The 23877-nt window shown below is 35.4% G+C and overlaps 1 pseudogene; it reads left to right on the top strand.

Moving 5' to 3' along the window:
• The window catches only part of LOC131071483 (probable methylenetetrahydrofolate reductase (NADH)), a 30489-nt pseudogene extending 7277 nt beyond the window's left edge, over positions 1-23212 (top strand).
• Positions 23213-23877: the final 665 nt, after the last annotated feature.

Raw genomic sequence — 23877 nt, 5'->3', positions numbered from 1 at the left:
CCTTAGGACACCATAAGACTTATAACATCATATGGTGTCCTAAGGTGTCATATGGTGTCCTAAAGGTTCATGAGACACCATATGACCCTTTAGGACACCTTAATCTCTCTCACATTATTTCTTTCCCTCAATTACCCTCGATCACCTCTCTCCTATGGGTTTATAGATACTTCCCTCTCCCCCTCTACCCACCCCCTAATTACTCTCTATGTCTCTCTTCACCTCTATCCCCATCTCTCTTCTCTCTTTGTTGATACTTTCCCCTCTCCCCCTCTCCTCGTACCCCCTAATAATCTCAAACTCTCCCTCTCATTCTCTCTTCACCCCAATCACCCCCTCCCTCTCTCTCTTCACCTTCCACCTAATTACCTATAGCTCTCTCTCTCTCTCTCTCTCACTATCTCTTCTCCCCAATTAATCTCTCCTTCTCACCTCTCTCCCCCTCTCCTTCTCCCCTTTGAATTTTGTTGCTATAGATGAGAAGGAAATGCAGAGAGACTAGTCTAGATCTTAGGGAAGAGAGAGTGAAATAGAGGAGGAAATTATGAAGAGGTAGAAATATAAGAACCTTGTAGAGCTTGAGATATTTAATGAGGTACTCATTGATAGTTAGAGATATAGGTCTAGAGAGAGATGTATAAATATAGACAAAAGAGAGGGAGGAAGAAACAAATAGGTGGAGTGATAGGTTTAGGAGAGAGAGGTAGAGAAAGGAATAGACATAGATAACATGGTTTATCAAAATTTATCAAACTCAATAAAATTCATAAATGTTCTATTATTAATTAATTACTTATTTAGTTTATTTTGAGATGATTGTTACAAAAATTCATGCAATAGGGAAATCATATGGAAAAGTCACGAGTTTTTTATGTTTTAAAAATGAAGGATAAAATTAAATGAATAATAATTATTTTTTAAGACAAACAATTGAGAATATACCTATTCCATATCATAGAGCTCTTAATTACCTTTCCAATGCCTATAAAAAATCAAAATTTTGATATAAAATGCAAAAGTTATGCTTAATTTACTAAAATATATTTTTTTATTTTTTCAAAAATCGGATATCCGATTTTAAAACATAAATTTTTCCCTCCATATTTTGGTTAGGGTTTTTTTTGGGATTTGGCTTGGAAGTGACAAGCCTCGAAAGTCAACTGAAAAAATGTGTTTTTCATTATTCCTTAATTTTCCAAACTTTACACTAGTGGCTGACAACTTTTTTTATAGCTAAAATTGATAAAACAAAAAGGGATTTTTTAGGACATTCTCAGCGTTCCAACAATATAAGGCTTGTCTTATTTTGACTTTAATAAATAATTATTATTTATTTTCTAATTGAATTCTAACAAAAGTCCTAATTGATAGATTGATTGAAAAATACTCACAACTTTCAAACCACATAACATTTTTTGAATTTGAAACATGTGTCACATCCTATGCTTCGTCTACTATAGGGAAAAATTAAAAAAAAATTGAATTTCATAAGGTTTTGACCAAGTTAAGGTGGTCAGATGTAGGAGTTTCTGAATTTCTAAAAAGCTGTAGTAAAAAATTCATAAATAATTATTTACTTTATAAAAAATTATAAAAAATTATGTGTCACATCCGGACATGAGTCTAATACTTATATTATAAATATTATAAAAAGATATTATGATTTGATTGTGATTAGGGTGCTCAGACATACACCTACTTCTTATCTTTTTTCATGAAATTTTTGTACCACTGCATTGAAATTTGAAATTTTCATCGAATAGGATTGTTTTTTTCAAAAAACAACTAGTAGCTTAGAAACTGCATTCAATTTTCTATAGATTTTCTTCTTACATATTTTAAAAATAATGTTCATAAATTATTCAATTTTTCATGTCAAGTTGCATAACTTTGTTTTTTTGAAATTTCATTGCCACTTAAGGGTCTGTTTTGGCACACCATGATCCTGCACATACCCTATCATGCCTATAAATAACTACAAGGGTTTTTTGCGTATGACTGGATTTTGCAAAAAAGATTCCTTTGAAGATCACCGATGCATTGAAACCCATCAAAGAGAATGATGAGGCTATAAGAGTATGGTATTCATCTAGGCACTGAAATGTGTAAGACGATTCTACCGAGAATGAAATTAAGAGTTTACATTTATAGACTATCAACATGATCGAGTCACTATTGACTATCCTTTTGAATCTTTGTTTGATTAACATCACCAAGATTTAGAGGTAGTTGGCATGGAGGCTAACCGCTAATATTCTATGGACTGAAGAAAATGTATGTCTCATATTTGGGTTGATTGACCAATGAGGTACATTACTAAAACCATCAATTGGGAATAACTTCCATATGTGAGATGGGGTGATGCATGTAGTCCAGCTTATGGAGAAGCTAATGACTATTTCAACACTATGTCTTGTGTTGATATCTTAGCCATTTATGTACTAGAGATGTTATAGGACTGACAAATAATCTTTGTCAATATGTAAAAGTAGAGTCTTAAGAGGTTTTAAGGTTTGTGGATATAAAAAGTAGAGTCAACAACACTTAAGAAAGAATGATTGACACTAATAAGGGACCACACTTTATTGGAAGACCTTAACAATAGATGACACTCAATTTATGAATTGGTTATGTTTGACTAACCTCCTAATCTCAATTCACAAGTCATATTTCCAAGTATGCAATTTGAAGATAATATTTTAAGATAATTCAACAATGAAATAGAGTTATAAGATAGAGGCATGAGGTAGATGTAGACATGAATGTAGACAAGTCCAAGTTTATGTAGTAGTCGAAAAACCTAGGAATTGGAAGAGCAATTCTTATAGTTTGAACTCATAAATGGGACTATTCTTATATGGACTTGAAAATAGATACTATTCATTCATACTATTCTTGCATTACTTTATTAATACATAATAATTTGAAAGGGAATGTTCTTCTTGAGAATTGACACAGTTTTATTTGCTTTAGAAATAACTTTTTATTGTAATTGTCTTGAGCATTTTGGAACAATAAAAATGCTTTCATTGATAGTAACTTTCATTCTTTTAGATCCACTTAAATGTAGGATTGAAATATTTTATTGGATAGCTTTCACGATGACTAATTGTTCAGTCCTGTAAAGTGGAAAATTGAACCCTAGTGATTCCCCACCTATGAGAGAGAAAGGAAATTGCTAGGATGATTTTCACTTGGGAGATATTTTATATTCAAAAGAGGGGTTGAATTCACTAGATCCAAACCCTAGAGTGAATAAGGATCTGAATACTAAGTGAATTGCAAGGGTGCAATGTAATTTACCCTTTTGTAAGTAGAAGAGTTGACTTGTTGACTATGCAGAAAATGAAGACAAAATGGGTGAAATAAAGAGCTATTGATTGAAGATTGCACTGTAACTTTTGATCTAAGGTATTTAGACTGGACCTGCCTTGCAAATTTGGATAAAAGTCATCGTGACTAAGTTGAAGTTGCACCCAGTCCTCCGAAAAATCCGCGAGTTGAAAAGAGTTTTTCCGTCTCTCAAAATGAAGCCTAAATCTACAATTATAGCTGTGCACTTTCAACCTACACACAGAAAAGAAGGGAAGAAGGGCTATGGTTAGGGATTTTCCTTAGTCAAACCCTACTTGAGGAATTGACCTTGAAAGAAAGTAATTGCAAATGATGCTGGAGTCTACTGCCCCAATCCAACCTCACAATGAATCTCTGATTACAATATTTAGGGCACCAACTCAAGAAGCACCAACCCCTGATTTAGGGTACCAACCCCTAACTGATTTATGGGTTACAACCCAAAGGAGATACAACCCCTTATTTAGGGAACCAACCCCTAACTGATTTATGGGTTACAACCCAAAGGAGATACAACCCCTTATTTAGGGAACCAACCCAAGGAGCATCAACCTCTAACTTCTTTAAGGGCTACAACCCAAAGGAGCTACAACTCAGTGATCACAATGATAGGATCAAATACAAAATTAGTCATACTGTTACAAGTGAATCTTCTAACCATTTCATATACTTCACTCTATCGGTGAGACACCTTCTCTTCTACATTAGTTCACCTCTCTTTGTTGCTGCTTTACTGGTTTACACTCTACCGGTTACCTTGCTCTACATCTACTTTTTTAGATCTCTCCTTCACTATTCTGCACTTCAGCACCCTCTATTGTCTTCTTGTTGGTACAACCACCTACTAATTATCTTCTCTGATGCAATCTAGCTGCTTTATCGATTGCTTAAACCATACTGATTAAACACTCTATTAAACACCAATTTAACTTTTACTCACTCAGTCACTGCTATCTTCTATTGTTTTCACTTTGACTGATCTAACTCTTTCATGCATCACTCAATCACTTTGTAGCAACTCTATCTTCTCCCATATAGCAACACTTAACAATATCTTTGTCTTGCATATTTATAGCCCATACTTCCCACCAAAATCCAATTCAAATCTCAAGCGGTTAGGGTTTCCTCATCAACCTCGAGGCAAACCAAATCCAATAACATCTTATCTAGTCTGATCTCCAAGGCAGTTGTCTGCACATCACCACCATTAACACACCTTCCAATACACATTTTCTAAACTTAGAAGCCATGACCTTGTATCTCAACCTGCATTTATCAAAACACCACTAATATTTCTATTGTTTCCTTCTTGAGGTCTTCCCACAATCCGATTTTCTTACTTCAATTCAAGTGCTAACAACTCCCTGATTTTTCTCTATCATTCAATCTTCCTTGAGCCGCACTCCTCTGATCTGATCCACAAATCATAAGATCCATATTAAATGCACACCTATAGAAACACCTATCTGTAAATGACACTTCACTGACTTCTCTGATATTTCCACTTCATTTCTACGTGGCATCCATATCGACCTCCACCTCTGCTAGATCATCTATGTCGGTATGAATAGGATCATTGACCAACCACTCAACTGGTTCTTCTTTTTTGCTAGTTTACTAATCCTGCTGATATCTCACATTAAACCGGTTAACCCTCATGTCTTCTCTTTTTTTGAACTATCAGTGGAACACCTTAACTAGTCACCAGACATGTCTATCCATAGCATGCTCATTATCATCAAGTGTGGTAAGTCTTCTGCATCTACACCTTGTCCATATTACTGGTGGACTTACATATCGGTAAACACTCTTGATGACACCATGTCATCAACCTTCAATAGACTTCGTCTTCAATCCATCCATTTGCCTCTATCTGAATCTACTCAACCTTGCTTTCTCCCTAATCAAATCAGACCATATCTCAACTGGTTTGTCAATGTGATAAACCCATCACTCTTCATCTGCACTGGCATCCCAACATGCTTTCTCTTTCGGCCCAGTGCATAATCCTGATTTCATGCACTTGAGGCATTCCTTTGTTTCATCAGTAGATCTAGTGTGATCCTTCAAACACTTGCCTTTACCTCTTCTTCCTTATCTAACAAAATTATCATGCACATTGTGCATAAGAGCAGATAAGCTCTTCTTACCAGTGGTAGTGATTCCTTGTCATCTGCATCTTGTAATGCACTCATATGTCTTCCCTATTTGTGCAACATATCTTCAACCAAACACATGGGATCTGGTGTGGGCACATTCATTGTCAGTCATCTCTTCACATGGTGACTTCATCTCTTATCCGATGGGAGTCCTGCTCTTCTACAACCGCACAACATACTAGTGACCTATTCATTCTTCTCCTCCGGTGTTGATGTGATTTAGGTAACATTCTACCTCTTCATCACAAACAACATACAAGCAGCCTTCTCATTGTCAACACTTTACTTACCAGTTGATATACTCTCCTTATCGATGATACACTATATGTAACCTTACCAATTCATCCACATAAGTCAGACACTAACTTGTTTATTGGTGAACCCAGTGATCATTCCTTTGAATGAGATTCTCTTCCTTACCTGTGTTTTGCAACACAAGGTGATATCAAAGATGTATCATCTTGTATGCCTACATGACAGTGTTTCACGAACATGTCTTCTACCAGTAGTCATCCTATACCGATTGACATCAATGACAACACAATGCCAACAATCTCCCCCTTTTGAATTGATGTCAACTCATGTAGTATCCGACATACTACATAGTTTCTCTACCCCTTTGTATTATCCAATGGATTCTCACTCATGTAGTATGTGGTATACTACAAAATCTTTCTCCCCCTTTGACAACAATGACAAAGGGGATTGTCAGAATATCATTTCTCCTTGTATATACCAGACACTGATAGAATTATTTCTCCCCATTTTCTTTATTGGATGTATCTCCTCCTTTGATACCAATTGTTACAAATTGTTACATATTTTCAAGTTATGCCACTTGAGGTGGAGAACTCATTCCATCAATTGACACCAATTGAGTATGCAAATATGATATTATTTGTCAAAGCACTCAATTGTAGAAAGATGTGTCAGTGAATACTACTTACCTGTCGATCAAACTGCATCACCTCCCATTTGAACCCCCAAAATTCCTTAGAATCAACTATGATTGTACAATAGATACAACCAACTAAATAAAAAGTAGATACCCTTAACCATGAAATTCTCTTAGGTGTTCCTACTGTAATTTCCAACATCTACAGTTTGGGCAGTCAGTAACCTTACAAGTTCAAGCATGTCGGCTCAGTATTATAAACACTTGAACTACCCCTAAGCATACATCTTAGGTCCACATCTCTAGTCAGGTCCAATATTGGGGCACCAATCATCTCCATATATTGGTTGAGATGTGCATATGTGATCATCTGATTATCTTTAACTCCATCATATCCACCACAACCTATGACATGATCCTAGATGTACACAATGCCATACAATGTCATAAATCAAATCGTTTAGTCCAAAACATACAAGCCTGCATGATCAACAATCAGACCAACATATATCATTCAGGTAAATTCCAATACCATTTGAGACATGACTTCATATTCCATGCTACAGGGGCTATTTTAATGATCTCCAACCTCATTGTTTTACATAACTTTCAAGTTCCTGATAGAATTCATGTTGATAACATCTTGCACATATCGGTTTCCTTTACTGGTCCATTATCACTACTAGAGCACCTTCCTGTGACTTCTGACATTTTGTGTCACCTTGTATCTGATTCCAATTGTTATCTTGTCATACATTGACATAGTAGTAGTGATCTAGTACTGATCTATAGGTGTGTAGCCAAGTTAGACACTACACACACTTATCATCTCATTTTCTTCCTTCATACTGACATCAAATTGTTCTTCCAAGTGTCCTTATTCACTTAGGGGGTGAATGATCTAGTTCAATATACTACTCCCCCTAAGATCTTGCATCTCTTTTAAGCCTTAGGAGATATCACTTATGTATTGAATGCATAGTGTTGGTCCAAGGTCTTCTTCCTCCACACCTACTTGGTCACATTCTTCTTCCCATTTTTCAGTCCTAGGAGCAGGTCTTACCACCTTCTGCTGATGGATCCTTCTATTTTTGGATTTTGCATCACAACACGAAGTAGTGCTATAGTAGCACACAACATCTATCCCAACTTAATTATTGGGGAATCTCTTGACATACCAGTTTGACCATCTTCTTTTGGTCATATTTTTGTGACTGGCAGCCGACACTGGTGGACCTCTTACTCCCGTAGAAAAAATTATCCTTTGGTTACATGCAGGATACTAACTTTCATATGCTCTATATCCATTTGTCTACAGAGCATAGTTTCTATTCTGACTTCCATGTGACTCCAAATTCCTCTTCCTACATTCAAACTCTCTATGGCCAATTTCATTACAGTTATAACAAATAATATTTGCATAATCAGAAGAGGGGATATGCATGTATCTACTCCTGGATACATTTAACTCATATGCATGATGTCTATGAGATCCTAGATTATTCTTTCTAGATCTATTTCTACATTATTCTTCCCTAGGTTCATAACCATTGCATACAAAGCAATAACCAAAGAAGGATGGTTTATAACTTACATACTTATTCTGCCATGTATGGGGAGATCTTACCATTCTGGTATCTCCATTTCTACTTCTCCGAGGATGGATCCTAGATTGTCCATGCTCTCCATCTCTTTCATCTGATGTCTTCTTTTCACACACATTGTTTGTCTTATGGGAAATAACATTTCCTTGTCTTTTGCTAGTAGGAGGTCTTCTTTGTTGTCTTCTCATTTTCCTGCTTTTGGTGAAGCTATCCTCTCCCATCTTCTTTTTACCTTTGGGATCGGCATTGTTCCTCCTTGTAGCACCGGTCTTCATTCTTGTCTACAAGTCTTCACTAGTTTTGGTTATGTCAACCTTCTTATGGGGAACATTTCTAATTGTGAAGGTTTGTCCCTTGTTTTCTCCATTTGAGGAGATAAACAAAATGTCATTGTGGGGGACATTCTTGCTTGTGGAGAATTCAATGGAACCACTTCCTAATCCTTCAGTGTACTTGACATGCTTTTTCTTTTTCAACATTTTGTCCAAGGCATCACTGCTGCCATCAAACAAGATTCTCACCTTGAGCTCATCTTGACATTTCTCAAGGTCATTTCGGAGAATCTCCATTTCTCCAAAAGGATGCAGATATTCTTTATCTTTAAATTCCATCTCAGATGCTAGATCATTACACCAACACTCCTTGGTGTCTTCTTGTTGTGTCTGCAACTCTCAGATGCATTTCTCAAATTCTTTAAGGCATTTGATCAACCGGTTTTGCTCCACAATTGCAGCATTCTTAAATAACTTGTATTCATTTCTTACTCTACTGAGCTCCTCAAGAGCATTTACAAGTTCTCCTTCAAGATCAACTTCTTCTTCCTCTTCTTCTTCACCTTCACTATTGTAATACCCTAAAAATGGTCATCTAAACCATGGGCCCCTAATCTCGACAACGTCACCAAGGTCCTAAGCAAAGGCAATTAAATCAATCTTGAGCACACAATTAATTCCTAAAATCATCAAATGTCACATGGCAAATCAATGACTCAATATTAATTAAATATTTATTTAATTAATTAAATCATTCCAAGTAAATCATTTTAAACAATTATCTTATTTATTTTAATTAAATATCTTAGCATATTTAATTAAATAAAGCAATTTGCCATAAATCTTCAAAAAAGGAAACACATCAAGAAAGAGGAATTAATTTAATTAAATAAATCAAATTGCCATAAATCTTCAAAAAAGGAAACAAATCAAGAAAGAGGAATTAATTCAATTAAATAAAATCAATTGAGCACAAATCTTCAAAAATGGAAATAAATCAAAAAAGGAATTAATTGACAAAAAAGAATTAAAATTTGAGAAAAGAAATCAATTGGAGATAATCTTGAAAAAAACAAATTAAAAATTGATAGATAATCTCAAAGAAAAGAATTAAAACAATTAAATATTAAAATTGAATGAAATAGAGAATAAATCAGTTTTTTCCTGATTTTAATCTTAATTTTAGTTCAATTTCCTTTAAATCAGTTTTTTCTTGATTTAATCTTATTTTTAGTTCAATTTCCTTTAAAACTGAGAAAAGCATCCAATCACATCAATTCACCTAGATTGTGCTTCCTCTTGGAAAATCTTGACCGCTCATCATCATTTGATCTCAACCATTGGTTTCTTTTTGAATTTTCTATAAATTCAGGCTCATCTCTCATTCAAAGAGAGGCTGAAGAATATATTGTTATTATACTATTTTTGCTCTAGGATTTCATTGATATATTGCATATTAATTATTTCATTTTAATTAAATCATTTAGTTTAATATTGCAAAAATGTTGTTAGATTAATATTGCATCCATCTAGCATTCATCATGTTCATATAGATAAAATCCTTCGTCTTGATGTTGTCTAGTCACTGGTATTGCTTATAATCTGAGAGCAATCTTATACTCGCATCTTTTAGAAGGCAATGGGTCGATTTGTTATGGTTTATTTATTCATTGATTATATCTGATTAACCATGCATGTAATGACTTAATTGAAGTGTTGTGTCTTGCAGATACAGATTCTCATACCACTTTTCACACACACAACTATCACTACCAAACACATCTTGTTGGTGGGATCTATTTGCCTTATCACTTTTAGATATGTGCTCCTCATCTTCATATTCTTGTTCCATGAAGAGGTGAGTTCCTTCTTCATCATTGTTGTGGCTACTAACAGATCTTCCTTCATCATCTAGAAATAAATGAGATGCATTTCTCATCATATCATCACAAACATGTTCTGCATTAGTGGGATCATTTCCATAGATCTTCTTCAATCTATCACATAGACTCTTTGTCGATCTACACTTATCAACCTGTGAGGGAACAACTCCGATGAGTCCACTGAAAATAGGCTTCATGGCTTCATCATTGCAATTGCATCTTCTTTATTCTTCAGAGCTAGTGGGAGGACAAACATTCCTAGGGAGACCATTAATAACTGATATCTATACATCAAACCCTAGAGAGGATAAGTAGACTTCCAATATACGAATCCAAATAGAAAAGTTTGAACCATCAAAAAATGGAGTAGGGATTGACACTAAATAGACCATTATGTCCTTAAGCCAGAATCCACCCAAGCGAGAGAAAGCTTGATAAACAGGGAACCTAGGCTCTGATACCAATTGTTAGAAACAATGCACCACTAAGAGAGGGGGTGAATCAGTGGTTCTCAAATTATTCCCTTTAACTATAATTATGAGAGTATATTGATTAAAAAATCTAACTGAATAAAGACTTACTAGTTAGTGAGAAGACTGAACACAAATGCAAACACACACAAAGGGACATCACAAAGCACCAATATGTACAAGGAAAACCCAAGATGGGAAAAACCTTAGTGAGCAATACTACTGAAGTCTACTTCTCCAATCCAGCCTCACAATGAATCTCTGGTTATAATATTTAGGGCACCAAACCAAGGAGCACCAACCCCTAATTTATTTATGGGTTACAACCCCTAATTTAGGGCACCAACCCAAGGAGCACCAACCCCTAACTTGTTTATGGGCTACAACCCAAAGGAGCTACAACCCCTGCACCGAGATACAAATCAGTGATCACAATGATAGCATCAAATACAAAATTATTCATACTGTTACAAGTGAATCTTGTAACCATTTCATATGCTTCACTCTGCTGGTGAGATGCCTTATCTGCTACACCGATTCACCTCTCTCTATTTCTTATTTACTGATTTACACTCTACCAATTACCTTGCTTTGTATCTACTTTTCCAAATCTCTCCTTCACTATTCTCCACTTCAGCACCCTATGTTGTCTTCCTGCCGGTAAAACCACCTACCAGTTATCTACTTTGATGCAATCTAGCTTCTTTACAGATTTCTCAAACCATACCAGTCAAACCCTCTGTTAAACATCGATTTAACCTTTACTTAGTCACTATTATCTTTTGTTGTTTCAACTCTGATTGATCTAACTCTTTCATGCAACACTCAATCACTTCACAACAGCTCTATGTTCTCCCATCCAACAATAGTTAACAATATCTTTGGCTTGCATATTTATAGCCCAGTCTTCTATTGGCATTATAACTGACAAAGGGAGATTGTTGGCATTTCAATAAGGATATTGAGAAGGTTGTTGATGATTATGGATATAACTGATTAAGGATGTTTACTATCTTAATACTATTATTTTGTCATTGATGTCAAGAAATTGATTTTCTAATTCAGTATGATGTTGCCATATCTTAAGAAGTATGTTTTGAAGAGAATTAAGATGTCGATAAAAGACACAGAAAGAACATGATGAATAAGGGGAGGAATAAGTTATTCAATGGGCAACTATTACCGAGTTAGACAATGATGAGATCATGATGTTTAGATTGTTTTGATATCCTACATATGTTGTTAATTGTAAGGTTAATACTATACTATGTTACCGAGCAAGGAACCTAGTCGGTAAACCCTAAGGTTATCACTATCGGTTAATGAAGGCGGAATGTCTACCGAGTAAAGTTTAGTATTCACCAAGTTGCAACCGAGTAGTAACATAATGCATTGAATGAATAAAAGCATTATTTAATGATGGAAGCTAATGAGCTAGATATGATTAAATGATTGATACAACGTGTATGAAGTTTGTTAAGAATCTATGGCAATGAAAGATCTACAGGAAGATCTACAGCTCAGATTGAACCGCAATACCTTAGCACAAGTTCCAAGAAATGTATGCAAGTTCCAAGACAAGGTAAAATATTTTCAGATCAAAGGATACATTGAACTTGGTCAAGTTTGAAGATTTGATGGCTATGATTGATCATGGGAAATGTGATCAAGGAGATTAAGTGTTTAGCTATTGTTTATAAATAAGGAATTGTTGATAAACAATGTATGCAGGCAAATATAAGCATAGGGATGCTACATAGTGATTACCGAGCACAGAAGCTTGAAGACCTGTTTGATTAATAGAGTATAGAGCCCAGTAGGTGGACTAGATAAGTCCTATGACTAGATTGTATTGAGCAAATAAGAATTTTCTTTAGCATTTTAGATGTGAAGTTGCAGATATATTTTACTACTGTTATTTTGTGAAGTAATAGAAAATCTCTTAACTGAGTGGACTTAACAGTCTTATTTGTAAAACCCTCTAGCAAGGTGACATTCTAAGTGAGTGTTTGAAATCCTTTAACAAGGTCACTTCTAACAAGGTGAAGATCCTAATAGATCTGAGGGAAATCCCTTAACCGGGTCACATCTAGCAATGTGTTTGTAATCTTTAACAGGATTTGCTTTTAACCGAGCATACTCTAGAAGAGTATATTTCTTAGTGGGTTTGAAATCCCATAGTGGTTTTTCCCTATTTGGGTTTCCATGTTAAATCTAGTGTTATATGTTTTGTGATCTTATTTGTTCATGAGTCTGCATGCTTTACTATTTTTCTAATAAGATTACCGAGGTTGAATCTGTTGTTTTAATGGAAGTTTAAGTTTGTATGATTCACCCCCCCTCTCATCTTGTTAGCTTGGCATCTGTACTAAACATTTAGTATCAGAACTATCAATTTGTATTAGAGCTTTGGACTCTGGAAGAAAAAGTTTGAAGGCACTCAAGGCAAAGATCCAAAGATGAATAAGAGGGATGTATCGAAGCTGAACAAGTCAAGTTTCTCTACATGGCAGAAAAGGATGAAGCTGCACTTATCAGGAGTTGGAAAATATGCTGTATATTATCTGGAGAATGATTTCATTACACCTAGCACCTATCCATTGAAAATGGAAGAGATAAAGGCCAAGCAAGAACATATTCAAGCAATGATTGAAATAACATCTACATTGACTGACTCAGAGTTTAATGATCTAGAAGGCTGCAATGATGCCAAGGAAATGTGGGTCAAGCTCATATCTATGTATGGTGGTGATGAACATGTTCAAAAGCAAAAGTGGATAGTCTAAGAGGACAACTTGAATCTATGAGGATGAATGAAGGTGAGAACATAACCCAGTACAATACAAGACTAAAGGAGATTGTAAATCAAATCAAAGGAGTAGGTGGAACTATTGAAGAAAAGGATATAACAAGTAAGTTGTTAAGAACCCTTCTACCAGCTTATGCAATCTGAGTATCTGCAATCAATGATTTGAGGTCTATACTCAATATGCTAGTTTCTTTAGATGCTACTATCGGTAAGCTACATGCATTGAGTTAAGCAACTTTGATAACAGTGGGTCTTTGGTAAATAAAGTAGAATCTGCTTTCAATTCTTTTCATATTGGTGAATCTGATGATTACAATGATAGAATGAGAAAGTACACTGAAGAAGATCATAGTGGAGCAAGTGAAAGATTTCGTAAAAACATGGAAAAAGTGCACAAACTATATGAGGAAATCTTGAAGAAATTTGGAATGGAGGATTCAAAACCTGTAAGCACTCCTATGACTACCAACTATAAACTATCAAAGAATGATGAATCTGCATCTGTTGATGAAACACTTTACCAATCTATGATCGGAAAGTTGCAATATGTTGTTCACAGTAGGCCAGATATAGCACATGCAGTAGGTATAGTTGCAAGATTTTCTGCAGATCCCAAAGAAACACATATGACAACAATCGAAAGAATTTTCAGATACTTAAGAGGCACTGAGGATTATGGCCTAGTATTTCACAAGAGAAATGATTTTGATTTAAAATTTTATACTGATGCTGATTGGGCAGGCAACAATGATGACAGGAAAAGCACAAGTGGAGGAGCTTTCTTTTTAGGAAAAAGACTAGTGAGTTGGCTTAGCAAGAAACAGGGATGTGTTTCATAGTCAACAATAGAAGCTGAATATGTTGCTGCAGCATTGAATTGCACTAATATACCATGGATCAAACAACTGTTGGAAGGTATAAATGAGAAAGTGACCGAGCCAGTAACTATATTCTATTACAATACTAGTGCCATTAACATTTCAAAGAATCTTGTTATGCACTCTAAGACAAAGCACATCTCTATCAAATATCATTATCTTAGAGAAGAAGTTCAAGACAAGAAAGTGGTGTTGGAGTATGTTAGCACAAAGGAACAAATAGCAGATATCTTCACCAAGCCACTACCCAGGGACAATTTTGAGTATCTCAGAAGCAAGTTAGGGGTCCTACCCCTATCTTCCACTCACTGACCGAGTTCGGTGAAAGCATCAATTGGATGACTCTACAAAAATCTTTTAGGAGTTGATGCTGATTTACACACTTTAGGAGGTTTTCTAAAGGTGTACAGGAAACAATAATAGGGAACAGGAATTGAAGACAAAATGCTTTGACCGAAACTGAGTAGATACATAACAGCAAGGAATTCACTTCTCAATGGAAGAAATTATGTTTTAGTTTACTTTTTGGCATTGTTGTCAAAGGGGGAGAAGAATAATGTATGGGGGAGAAGACTAATAACAAGGGGAGAGCATTTCAGCATTTCACAACAATCCGAATCAATTAGGTCAAATCAATTGGTTTTGCCATCAATGCCAAAGGGGGAGATTGTTGGCATTATAACAGACAAAGGGAGATTGTTGGCATTCCAATTACAATAAGAGATTGTTGGAATTTCAATAAGGATATTGAGAAGGTTGTTGATGATTATGGATATAACTGATTAAGGATGTTTACTGTCTTGATATTATTATTTTGTCATTGATGTCAAGAAATTGATTTTCTAATTTAGTATGATGTTTCCATATCTTAAGAAGTATGTTTTGAAGAGAATTAAGATGTCGGTAAAAGACACAGAAAGAATGTGATGAATAAGGGGAGGAATAAGTTATTCAATGGGCAACTATTACCAAGTTAGACAATGATGAGATCATGATGTTTAGATTGTTTTGATATCCTACATATGTTGTTAATTGTAAGGTTAATACTATACTATGTTACCGAGCAAGGAACCTAGTCAGTAAACCCTAAGGTTATTGCTATCAGTTAATGAAGGCGGAATGTCTACCGAGTAAAGTTTAGTATTCACCGAGTTGCAACTGAGCAGTAACAGAATGCATTGAATGAATAAAAGCATTTTTTAATGATGGAAGTTGATGAGCTGGATATGATTAAATGATTGATACAATGTGTATGAAGTTTGTTAAGAATCTATGGCAATGAAAGAACAACAGGAAGATCTGCAGCTCAGATTGAACCGTAATACCTTAGCACAAGTTCCAAGAAATGTATGCAAGTTCCAAGGCAAGGTAAAACATTTTCAGATTGAAGGATACATTGAACCTAGTCAAGTTTGAAGATATGATGGTTATGATTGATCATGGGAAATGTGATCAAGTAGATTAAGCAATTAGCTATTGTTTATAAATAAGGAATTGTTGATAAACAATGTATGCAGGCAAATATAAGCACAGGGATGCTACATAGTGATTACCGAGCACAAAAGCTTGAAGACCTGTTTGATTAACAGAATATAGAGCCTAGTAGGTGGACTAGATAAGTCCTATGACTAGATTGTATTGAGAAAATAAGAATCCGCTCTAGCATTTTAGATGTGAAGTTGCAGATATATTTTACTACTCTTGTTTTGTGAAGTAACAGAAAATCTCTTAACCGAGTGGACTTAACAGTCTTATTTGTAAAACCCTCTAGCAAGGTGACATTCTGAGTGAGTGTTTGAAATCCTTTAACAAGGTCACTTCTAAAAAGGTGAAGATCCTAACAGATCCGAGGGAAATCCCTTAATCGGGTCACATCTAGCAATGTGTTTGTAATATTTAACAGGATTTTCTTTTAACTAAGCATACTCTAGAAGAGTATATTTCTTAGTGGGTTTGAAATCCCATAATGTTTTTTCCCTATTTGGGTTTCCATGTTAAATTTGGTGTTATATAATTTTTTGATCTTATCTGTTCATGAGTCTGCATGCTTTACTATTTTTCTGATAAGATTACCGAGGTTGAATCTTTTGTTTTAATGGAAGTTTAAGTTTGTATGATTCACCCTCCCCCTCTCATCTTGTTAGCTTGGCATCTATACTAAACATTTAGTATCAGAACTATCATCTTCCCACCAAAAGCCAATTCAAATCTCAGGCGGTTAGGGTTTCCTCATCAACCTCGAGGAAAACCAAATCCAATCTGATCTCTAAGAAACTTGTTTGCACATTGCCACCATTAATTCACCTTCAAATACACGTTTTCTAAAATTAGAAACCATGACCTTGTATCTCGACCTACATCTATCAAAACACCATTAATATTTCTACTATTTCCTTCTCGAGGTCTTCTCACAATCTGATTTTCCTACTTGGGTTCAAGTTTCAATAACTCCCTAGCTTTTCTCTATCATTCATTCTTCCTCGAGCTGCACTCCTATGATCCGATCCACAAATCATGGGATCCAAATTAAATGCACACCTATAGAAATACCTATCTCTACATGGAACTTCACCGACCTATGCAAGCTTTCCACTTCATCTCTATGTGGCATCCACATCGACATTCAACTCTGCTAGATCATCCATGTCAGTATGAATAGGATCATCGACCAACCACTCAACTGGTTCTTCTTTTCTGTCAGTTTACTAACCCTCTCGGTATCTCACATTTTAGCAATTAACCTTCATGTCCACTCTTTGTTGAACTATCGATGGAACACCTTAACTGGTCACTAGACATGTTTATCCATAGCATGCTCTTTCTCATCAAGTGTGGAAAGTCTTCTGCATCTACACCTTGTCCATATTATTGGTGGACTTACAAACCAATAAACACTCTTGATGATACCATGTCATCAAACTTCAAGAGACTCCATCTTCAATCCGATCATTTTCCTCTATCTAAATCTACTTAGCCTTGCCTTCTCCCTGATCTGCTCAAACCATATCTCAAGTGGTTTGTCAAAGTGACAAAACCACCACTCTTCATCTACACTAGCATCCCAGCATACCTTCTCTATCAGTCCAATGCATAACCTTGATTTCATGCACTTGAGGCATTCCTTTGTTTCACCAGTACATCTGGTGTGAACCTTCAAACACTTGCCTTTACTTCTTCTTCCTTATCTCACAAAACTATAATGCACATTATGCATAATAGGAGATAAGCTCCACTTACCAGTGGTAGTGATTCCTTGTCATCTACATCCTGTAATACACTCATATGGATTCCCTATTTGTTCATCATATCTTCAACCAGGCACATGTGATTCAGTGTGGGCACATTCACTGTAAGTAATCTCTTCACATGGTGATTGCATCTCTTATCCGGTGAGAGTCCTTCTATTTTGTACCTGCATAGCATACCGGTGATCAATTCATTCTTCTCCTCTGGTGTTGATGTGATTTAGGTAACATTTTGCCTCTTCATCACAAAAAACATCCAAGCATCTTTCTCCTTGTCAACACTTCACTTACCAGTTGACATACTCTCCTTAAAAATGATAAAGTATACCGGTAACCTTACCATTTCATCCATAAAAGTCAAACACTAACTTGTGTACCGGTGACTCCAGTGATCATTCCTCTGAATGACATTCTCTTCCTTACCCGTGTTTTGCAACACAAGGTGATATCAGAGATGTCTCATCTTGTACTCCTGCATGACAATGTTTCATGAACATCTCTTCTACCGATAGTCATCATATACTAGTTGACATCAATGATAACACAATGCCAACAAATGACCCATTGTATAAGGGAAAATTGGCAACATCTCATTCTAAGAATGACCCATTGTATAAGAGAAAAGTGTGACATCTCATTCTAAGTGTAGGTTAGGAAATAGGAATCATCAAAGACAAGTAGATCAATCAAAACACAAGACATGATAACTCAATCAAAAGAACACTCATTGAAATGAACCTAATTCCAAGCACACTCAATAGAGGAATAAAAACAAAGCATTTAAAAGAAAATATCATGCAAACCATATAACAATTTGAATGCTTCTTCCATGCGGCTCCATTGTTGTTCTTTCCTCTTCAATGGATTTGTGGATCTCACCTACAAGTGCACACACAATTGAAAGCAAGATTGATGAAAAGCTCAAGAGTACTAGAAGCGTAAGTTCGGTAGTTTGATTAAGGATTCGGATTGAAGGGATTGATTGAAGAAAATTATCCAATTTATAGAGAAATTGGAGAAATGACAAGATTGGCATGATGCAATTCAAATGGAAATTGCAAATCAATATGACAAAATATGACAAATTATGCACTTTCCATGCACAATTTGATTGATTGATAATTGATGACAAATTATGACACATTCCATGTCAAAATTGATTGATTATCAACTATGAAAATTTCATGACAAACTGAAATGTCATTCCCATAGAATTAGGAGATGAAATAGGAGGGAAAAGAAATTAGAAATTTAGAAAATTAGAAAATTGATAATTGATGAAAATTAGGAATTAGAAATTGATGGAAAAATAGGAAATTAGGAACTAGAAGAAATTAGGTAAATTAATTAACAATTTGTCATTTATTAATTAATTTACAAGAGGAAGAATAATTAACCAATTAAATAAAGATTTAATTGTAATGAGAAGACTTAGGATTAATAAATAATTTAGTAATCCTAGAGGAAGAAATGGCAAAATAGGTTAAATGAATAAATCATAAAACCCTAGAAGACGAATTAGAAATGCGAGAATGACAATTAGGTCTTGATTGAAGATAATTAATGTCATGATTTTGAATTGATAAATGACCAATGCGACAAACGATTTGATTGAGAAATGCGCCAATTGACGAGGAACAATGACAAATTGATCCAGATTGACATAGACAATGATCGATAGCGAAATGATCACAAAATGACAAGATTGACAAAAGGGCAAAGAATCGATGACAAAATGGATTGCAAGACGACAAGATTGATAATGACCACGATCGATGACAAATTGATTGCCAAATGACAAAATTGAACAAGACAACGATCGATGACAAATTGATCGTAAAACGACAAGATTGATAAACCGATCGCCAGATGATAAGATTGAAAAGAGGACAAAACCCTAATTAGGATTGACGATGTCCAAAATGATAAGATTGATGATACGATTGATAAGATTGATAGGATTGATGATAAGATTGATAAGATTGATAGGAGGAGAAAACCCTAATTAGGATTGACGATGTCCAAAATGATGACAAATTAGCACGCTCATTGATGCAACAAGATAAAATCGATCAAAATCATGACTGGATAATGTTGTCGACAAGACCAAATTCGAGGATGAGATGATTGAAGAATGTAGAAGAATGACTCGATGCTCGCAAATGATAAAGACCAAGTGCGTGACATAGGAGAAATGTTAATGCGACGCAAAAACCTAAAATGAGGCAATGCGCAAATGTTAAAGTATGACCTCGCAAGCGTTGACCATTTTTGGGTGTCTACATTAAGAATGACCCATTGTATAAGGTAAAAGAGGTGACATCTCGTTCTGAGAATGACCCATTGTATAAGGGAAAAGTAGCGACATCTTGTTCTGACAATGACCCACTGTATAAGGGATACAATGCATGAGAGAAATATAATACAAAAGGAGCAGTGTGGGTGTTCCCCCTTAAGATGTCAAGGTAGTTTAATGTTGATATCTTAAGGAAAGTAGAATAAGAATACCTTCCTTTGACACCAAGAATATATCCATCATGCAATAATGTCATAAATCAAAGCAAGAGAGGGAATAATCTTCAAGAAAGGATAATATAGTTGAAAAAGAGATATCTTGCTATAAGTGTAAATGAGATCCTTGGAGGAGAATAGATATTTTCTCAAAAGATATCTACTTCCAAGAGGAGTTGTCTTAGACAAATATAACATCTTCTAGAATGAAGAGAAAAAGAGAACAAGAATTCAATCCTTCCTCCTATTGCTAGGTGAAAGGGGTTCTTGATGAAGGATGACTCACTTTTTATCCCAATGGGGATGGGTGAATTTATTATAGATGTACATTACCAAGTGTGAAAGAGATTATAGTCATGGACTTACATCTCTTGTATAAGAGAGAACCCTTGAGTGAAAAACAACAATTCCACAGAAGGAATGACATCAAGTAATAAAAATCACACCATCTAGAACATAGGAAAGAGTGGATCCATAGAGAAAGAGAGAGGGAGAGAGATCATTGGCCCCCAAGTGTAGGACAATGAGAATAATTACATAGCTTCTAGAGAGAGACTACTCATAAGAGACATACCGTTTCAAGCAAGGAATACATCCTAACCAAGAAACATAAATGTTCTCACATGAAGGATAACTCCATTCAAGAAAGGACATCAAGTTATGAATAACACAATAGAAGAGGTAGTTTGCAAAGAGAGAGAAAGAAGAAGATTGACAAAAATTCTTTTAGGAGATATTGTTCATAATAGACATACCGTTTCAAACAAGGAGAAGATCCCACCTATGGAACAAACATGCGGTCGCATGAAGGAAAACTCCATGCAAGAAAGGACATCGAGTTTATTAATAATGTACTCCATAAAGAAAATAGTGAAACCTTAGAAAGAAGGAGAAATAAATTATCATAATATGCATGAAAGGGAACATCATGAACATCTTTAATGGAACTTGAAATTGAATTAGGAAAATAAGATAAGAACTCCATATGCACTTATGATCAAATAAGAAACTCATATACCATTTAACCATAATAATGTTTACCACATACATGCATAGAAAATTGAATAAAGAAAGGAAAATAGAATTTGAATTGCAAATTGCAAATTTGAATTTGAAATTGTGAAATTTGAAACTTGCAAAATAGCGGAATAATTCAAAATTCTAGGAAAAATGATTATTCAATTAAGTGAACAAATTGATTGAAAACATAATAAGGCAACCTCCTAGGAAATTGAAATTTAAAATTAGGATTATGTAAAAAAAATTACCTCTTAATTTTAAAATTATCCAAAAGAGATTAAATTTTTAAAATTAGGGCCTATGTGATACCACTTAATTTCAAATTTAAAATTAACAAAATTAAGATCTTAAAATTAGGGAAGATTATAATTAATCACTTAATTTTAAATGTTTCCTTGAAACTTGCAATGTTGAAATTGGGAAGTGTTTTTTTATTTTAGAGGGATTAAAATTTGACAAAATCAGCCAATTTTCTAGTCATAACAGTCTCCCAAAATTTCGGGAAAAAGGCCAGCGACAGGGTTGAAGTTGTACCCTATCCTCCCAATTTTTTTGAAAATTTTTAGGGATGAAAGTTAGGATTATTTGATAGATAACCCCAAAAAATTGATTGATTTTATGATCTCTAGATAGGCAAAATTAAGCTTTGAATGTTGAAATAGGACCCTATTAGGATTTTGAAAAAGATAAGAAATATAGATGAGAATTTAAGGATCACATCGAGCATGAGGGAGTCTACAGGGTGTCAAGCTAGGGCATTGATGCCCTATCTCATGGGCAGTTGTTGCTTGCTGGTACGTCAGGGGGAGGGCAGTGGAGTTTATTGTAGGGAGGGGAGGAATTGTGTTAGGGGTGGCAGGTGCTAGTGGTTGAGTAGTGGTCTGTGGGAGGGGGGTTGTACTATGCACGGCTGGGGTTCGGGGTTCCTTATAGGTCTATGGATAGCTAGTGGGTCAGGGTGTTATTGTCGGCTTTTCCTTTCAGTGGTGCTTGGGAGGGGTGGGTTCTTGGTTGCGGTGGGTTCAAAATCCCCACCCCAAAGTATTAAGACTTTTCATAATAATCTTTTTGCCTCAGATTCAGGGTCTGGTAGTGCTGGTAGCTCTTGGATTATAGAGATTAATGTCTTTCTCAAGAGATACAGTGAGAGGCCAAGGTTGGTTATTCCTCCAGAGATGATAGATGAATATGTTGAATACTTTTCAAAACACTCGCTATATTGCAATTTTTTAGGGATGAGGGTTTTTCTGCAGTTTTTGAAAAACTAGGCACAGAGAACTTGGGCATCAGAAGGGGAAATGGAGATTATGTTATTGGCAAACAACTACTTCATGGTTAATTTCAACTACATGGAGGATTGTAATAGGGTTTTTGAGGGAGACCAACATTTTTACAACCAGGTGGGGTGGTTCATCAAACCTTGGCATGCAAGGTTTAACCCTTTGGAGGAGCTCCTGAATAGGGTTCTAGTGTGGGTTAGTTTACCACATTTTTCAGTGGAATGCCGTTGAGAGGATGTGTTGTGGATGCTCGCTTCACTGCTTGGGAAGCCAGTGGTAGCTTCAACCTATACCCTGGGGAGAAAGGTAATGACTTTTGCTCATATCTGTGTTGAAATTAATCTTAGCAAACCTTTGCCAGATGCTATAGATATGTGTGTGGGTGCATTAGTTGGATTATGAGACTTTACCATTTCAGTGACATCTGTGTCATGAGTATGGTCATTTATAGTGCAATTGTCATGATGAGGCTATAAGAGTATGGTATTCATCTAGGCACTGAAATGTGTAAGAAGATTCTAGTGAGCATGAAATTAAGACTTTGAATTTTTAGACTGTCAGCATGATCGAGTTAGCATTGGCTATCATTTTGAATATTGGTTTGATTAACATCACCAAGATTTAGAGGTCATTGCCATAGAGGCTAACAACTAATATTTTATGGACTGAAGAAAATGTATCCCATATTTGGGCAGATCGACCAATGAGGTACATTACTCAGACCATCAATTGGGAAAAGCTTCCACATGTGAGATGGGGTGATGCATTTAGTCTATCTTATGGAGAAGCTAATGACTATTTTGAAACACTATGTCTTGTTCTGATATCCTAGCCATTTCTACTAGAGATGTTATAGGACTAGTGAATAATCCTTGTCAATATGTAAAAGTAGAGTCTTAAGAAGTTTTAAGGCTTTAGAAATAACTCTTTATTGTAATTGGCTTGAGCATTTTGGAACAATAAACATGCTTTCATTGACAGTAACTTGCATTCTCTTAGAGCCACTCAAATGTAGGATGAAGATATTTTATTGCATAGATTTGAGGATGACTAGTTGTCCAGTCCTATAAAGTGGAAAATTGAACCCTAGTGATTCTCCACCTACGAGAGAGAAAGGAAATCACTAGGATGATTTTCACTTGGGAGATACTTTACATTCAAAAGAGGGGTTGAATTCACTAGATCCAAACCTTAGAGTGAATATGGATCTCAATACTAAGTGAATTGAAAGGGTGCAATGCAATTCACCCTTTTGTAAGTAGAAGAGTTGACTTGTTGACTATGCAAAAAATGAAGACAAAATGGGTGAAATAAGGAGCTACCAATTTAAGACCGTTCTATAACTTTGGATTTGAGGTATTGAGATTGGATTTGTCCTGCAATTTTGGATAAAATTCATCAGGACCAAGTTGAAGATGCACCTAGTCCTCCGAAAAATCCACGAGTTGAAAAGGGTTTTTTCATCTTTGAAAATGAAGGATAAATCTGTAATTGCAG

Source organism: Cryptomeria japonica, chromosome 10 (genome assembly GCF_030272615.1).
Source record: "Cryptomeria japonica chromosome 10, Sugi_1.0, whole genome shotgun sequence".
NCBI classification, from domain to species: Eukaryota; Viridiplantae; Streptophyta; class Pinopsida; order Cupressales; family Cupressaceae; genus Cryptomeria; species Cryptomeria japonica.
This window is presented reverse-complemented; position numbering and strand designations above follow the sequence as displayed.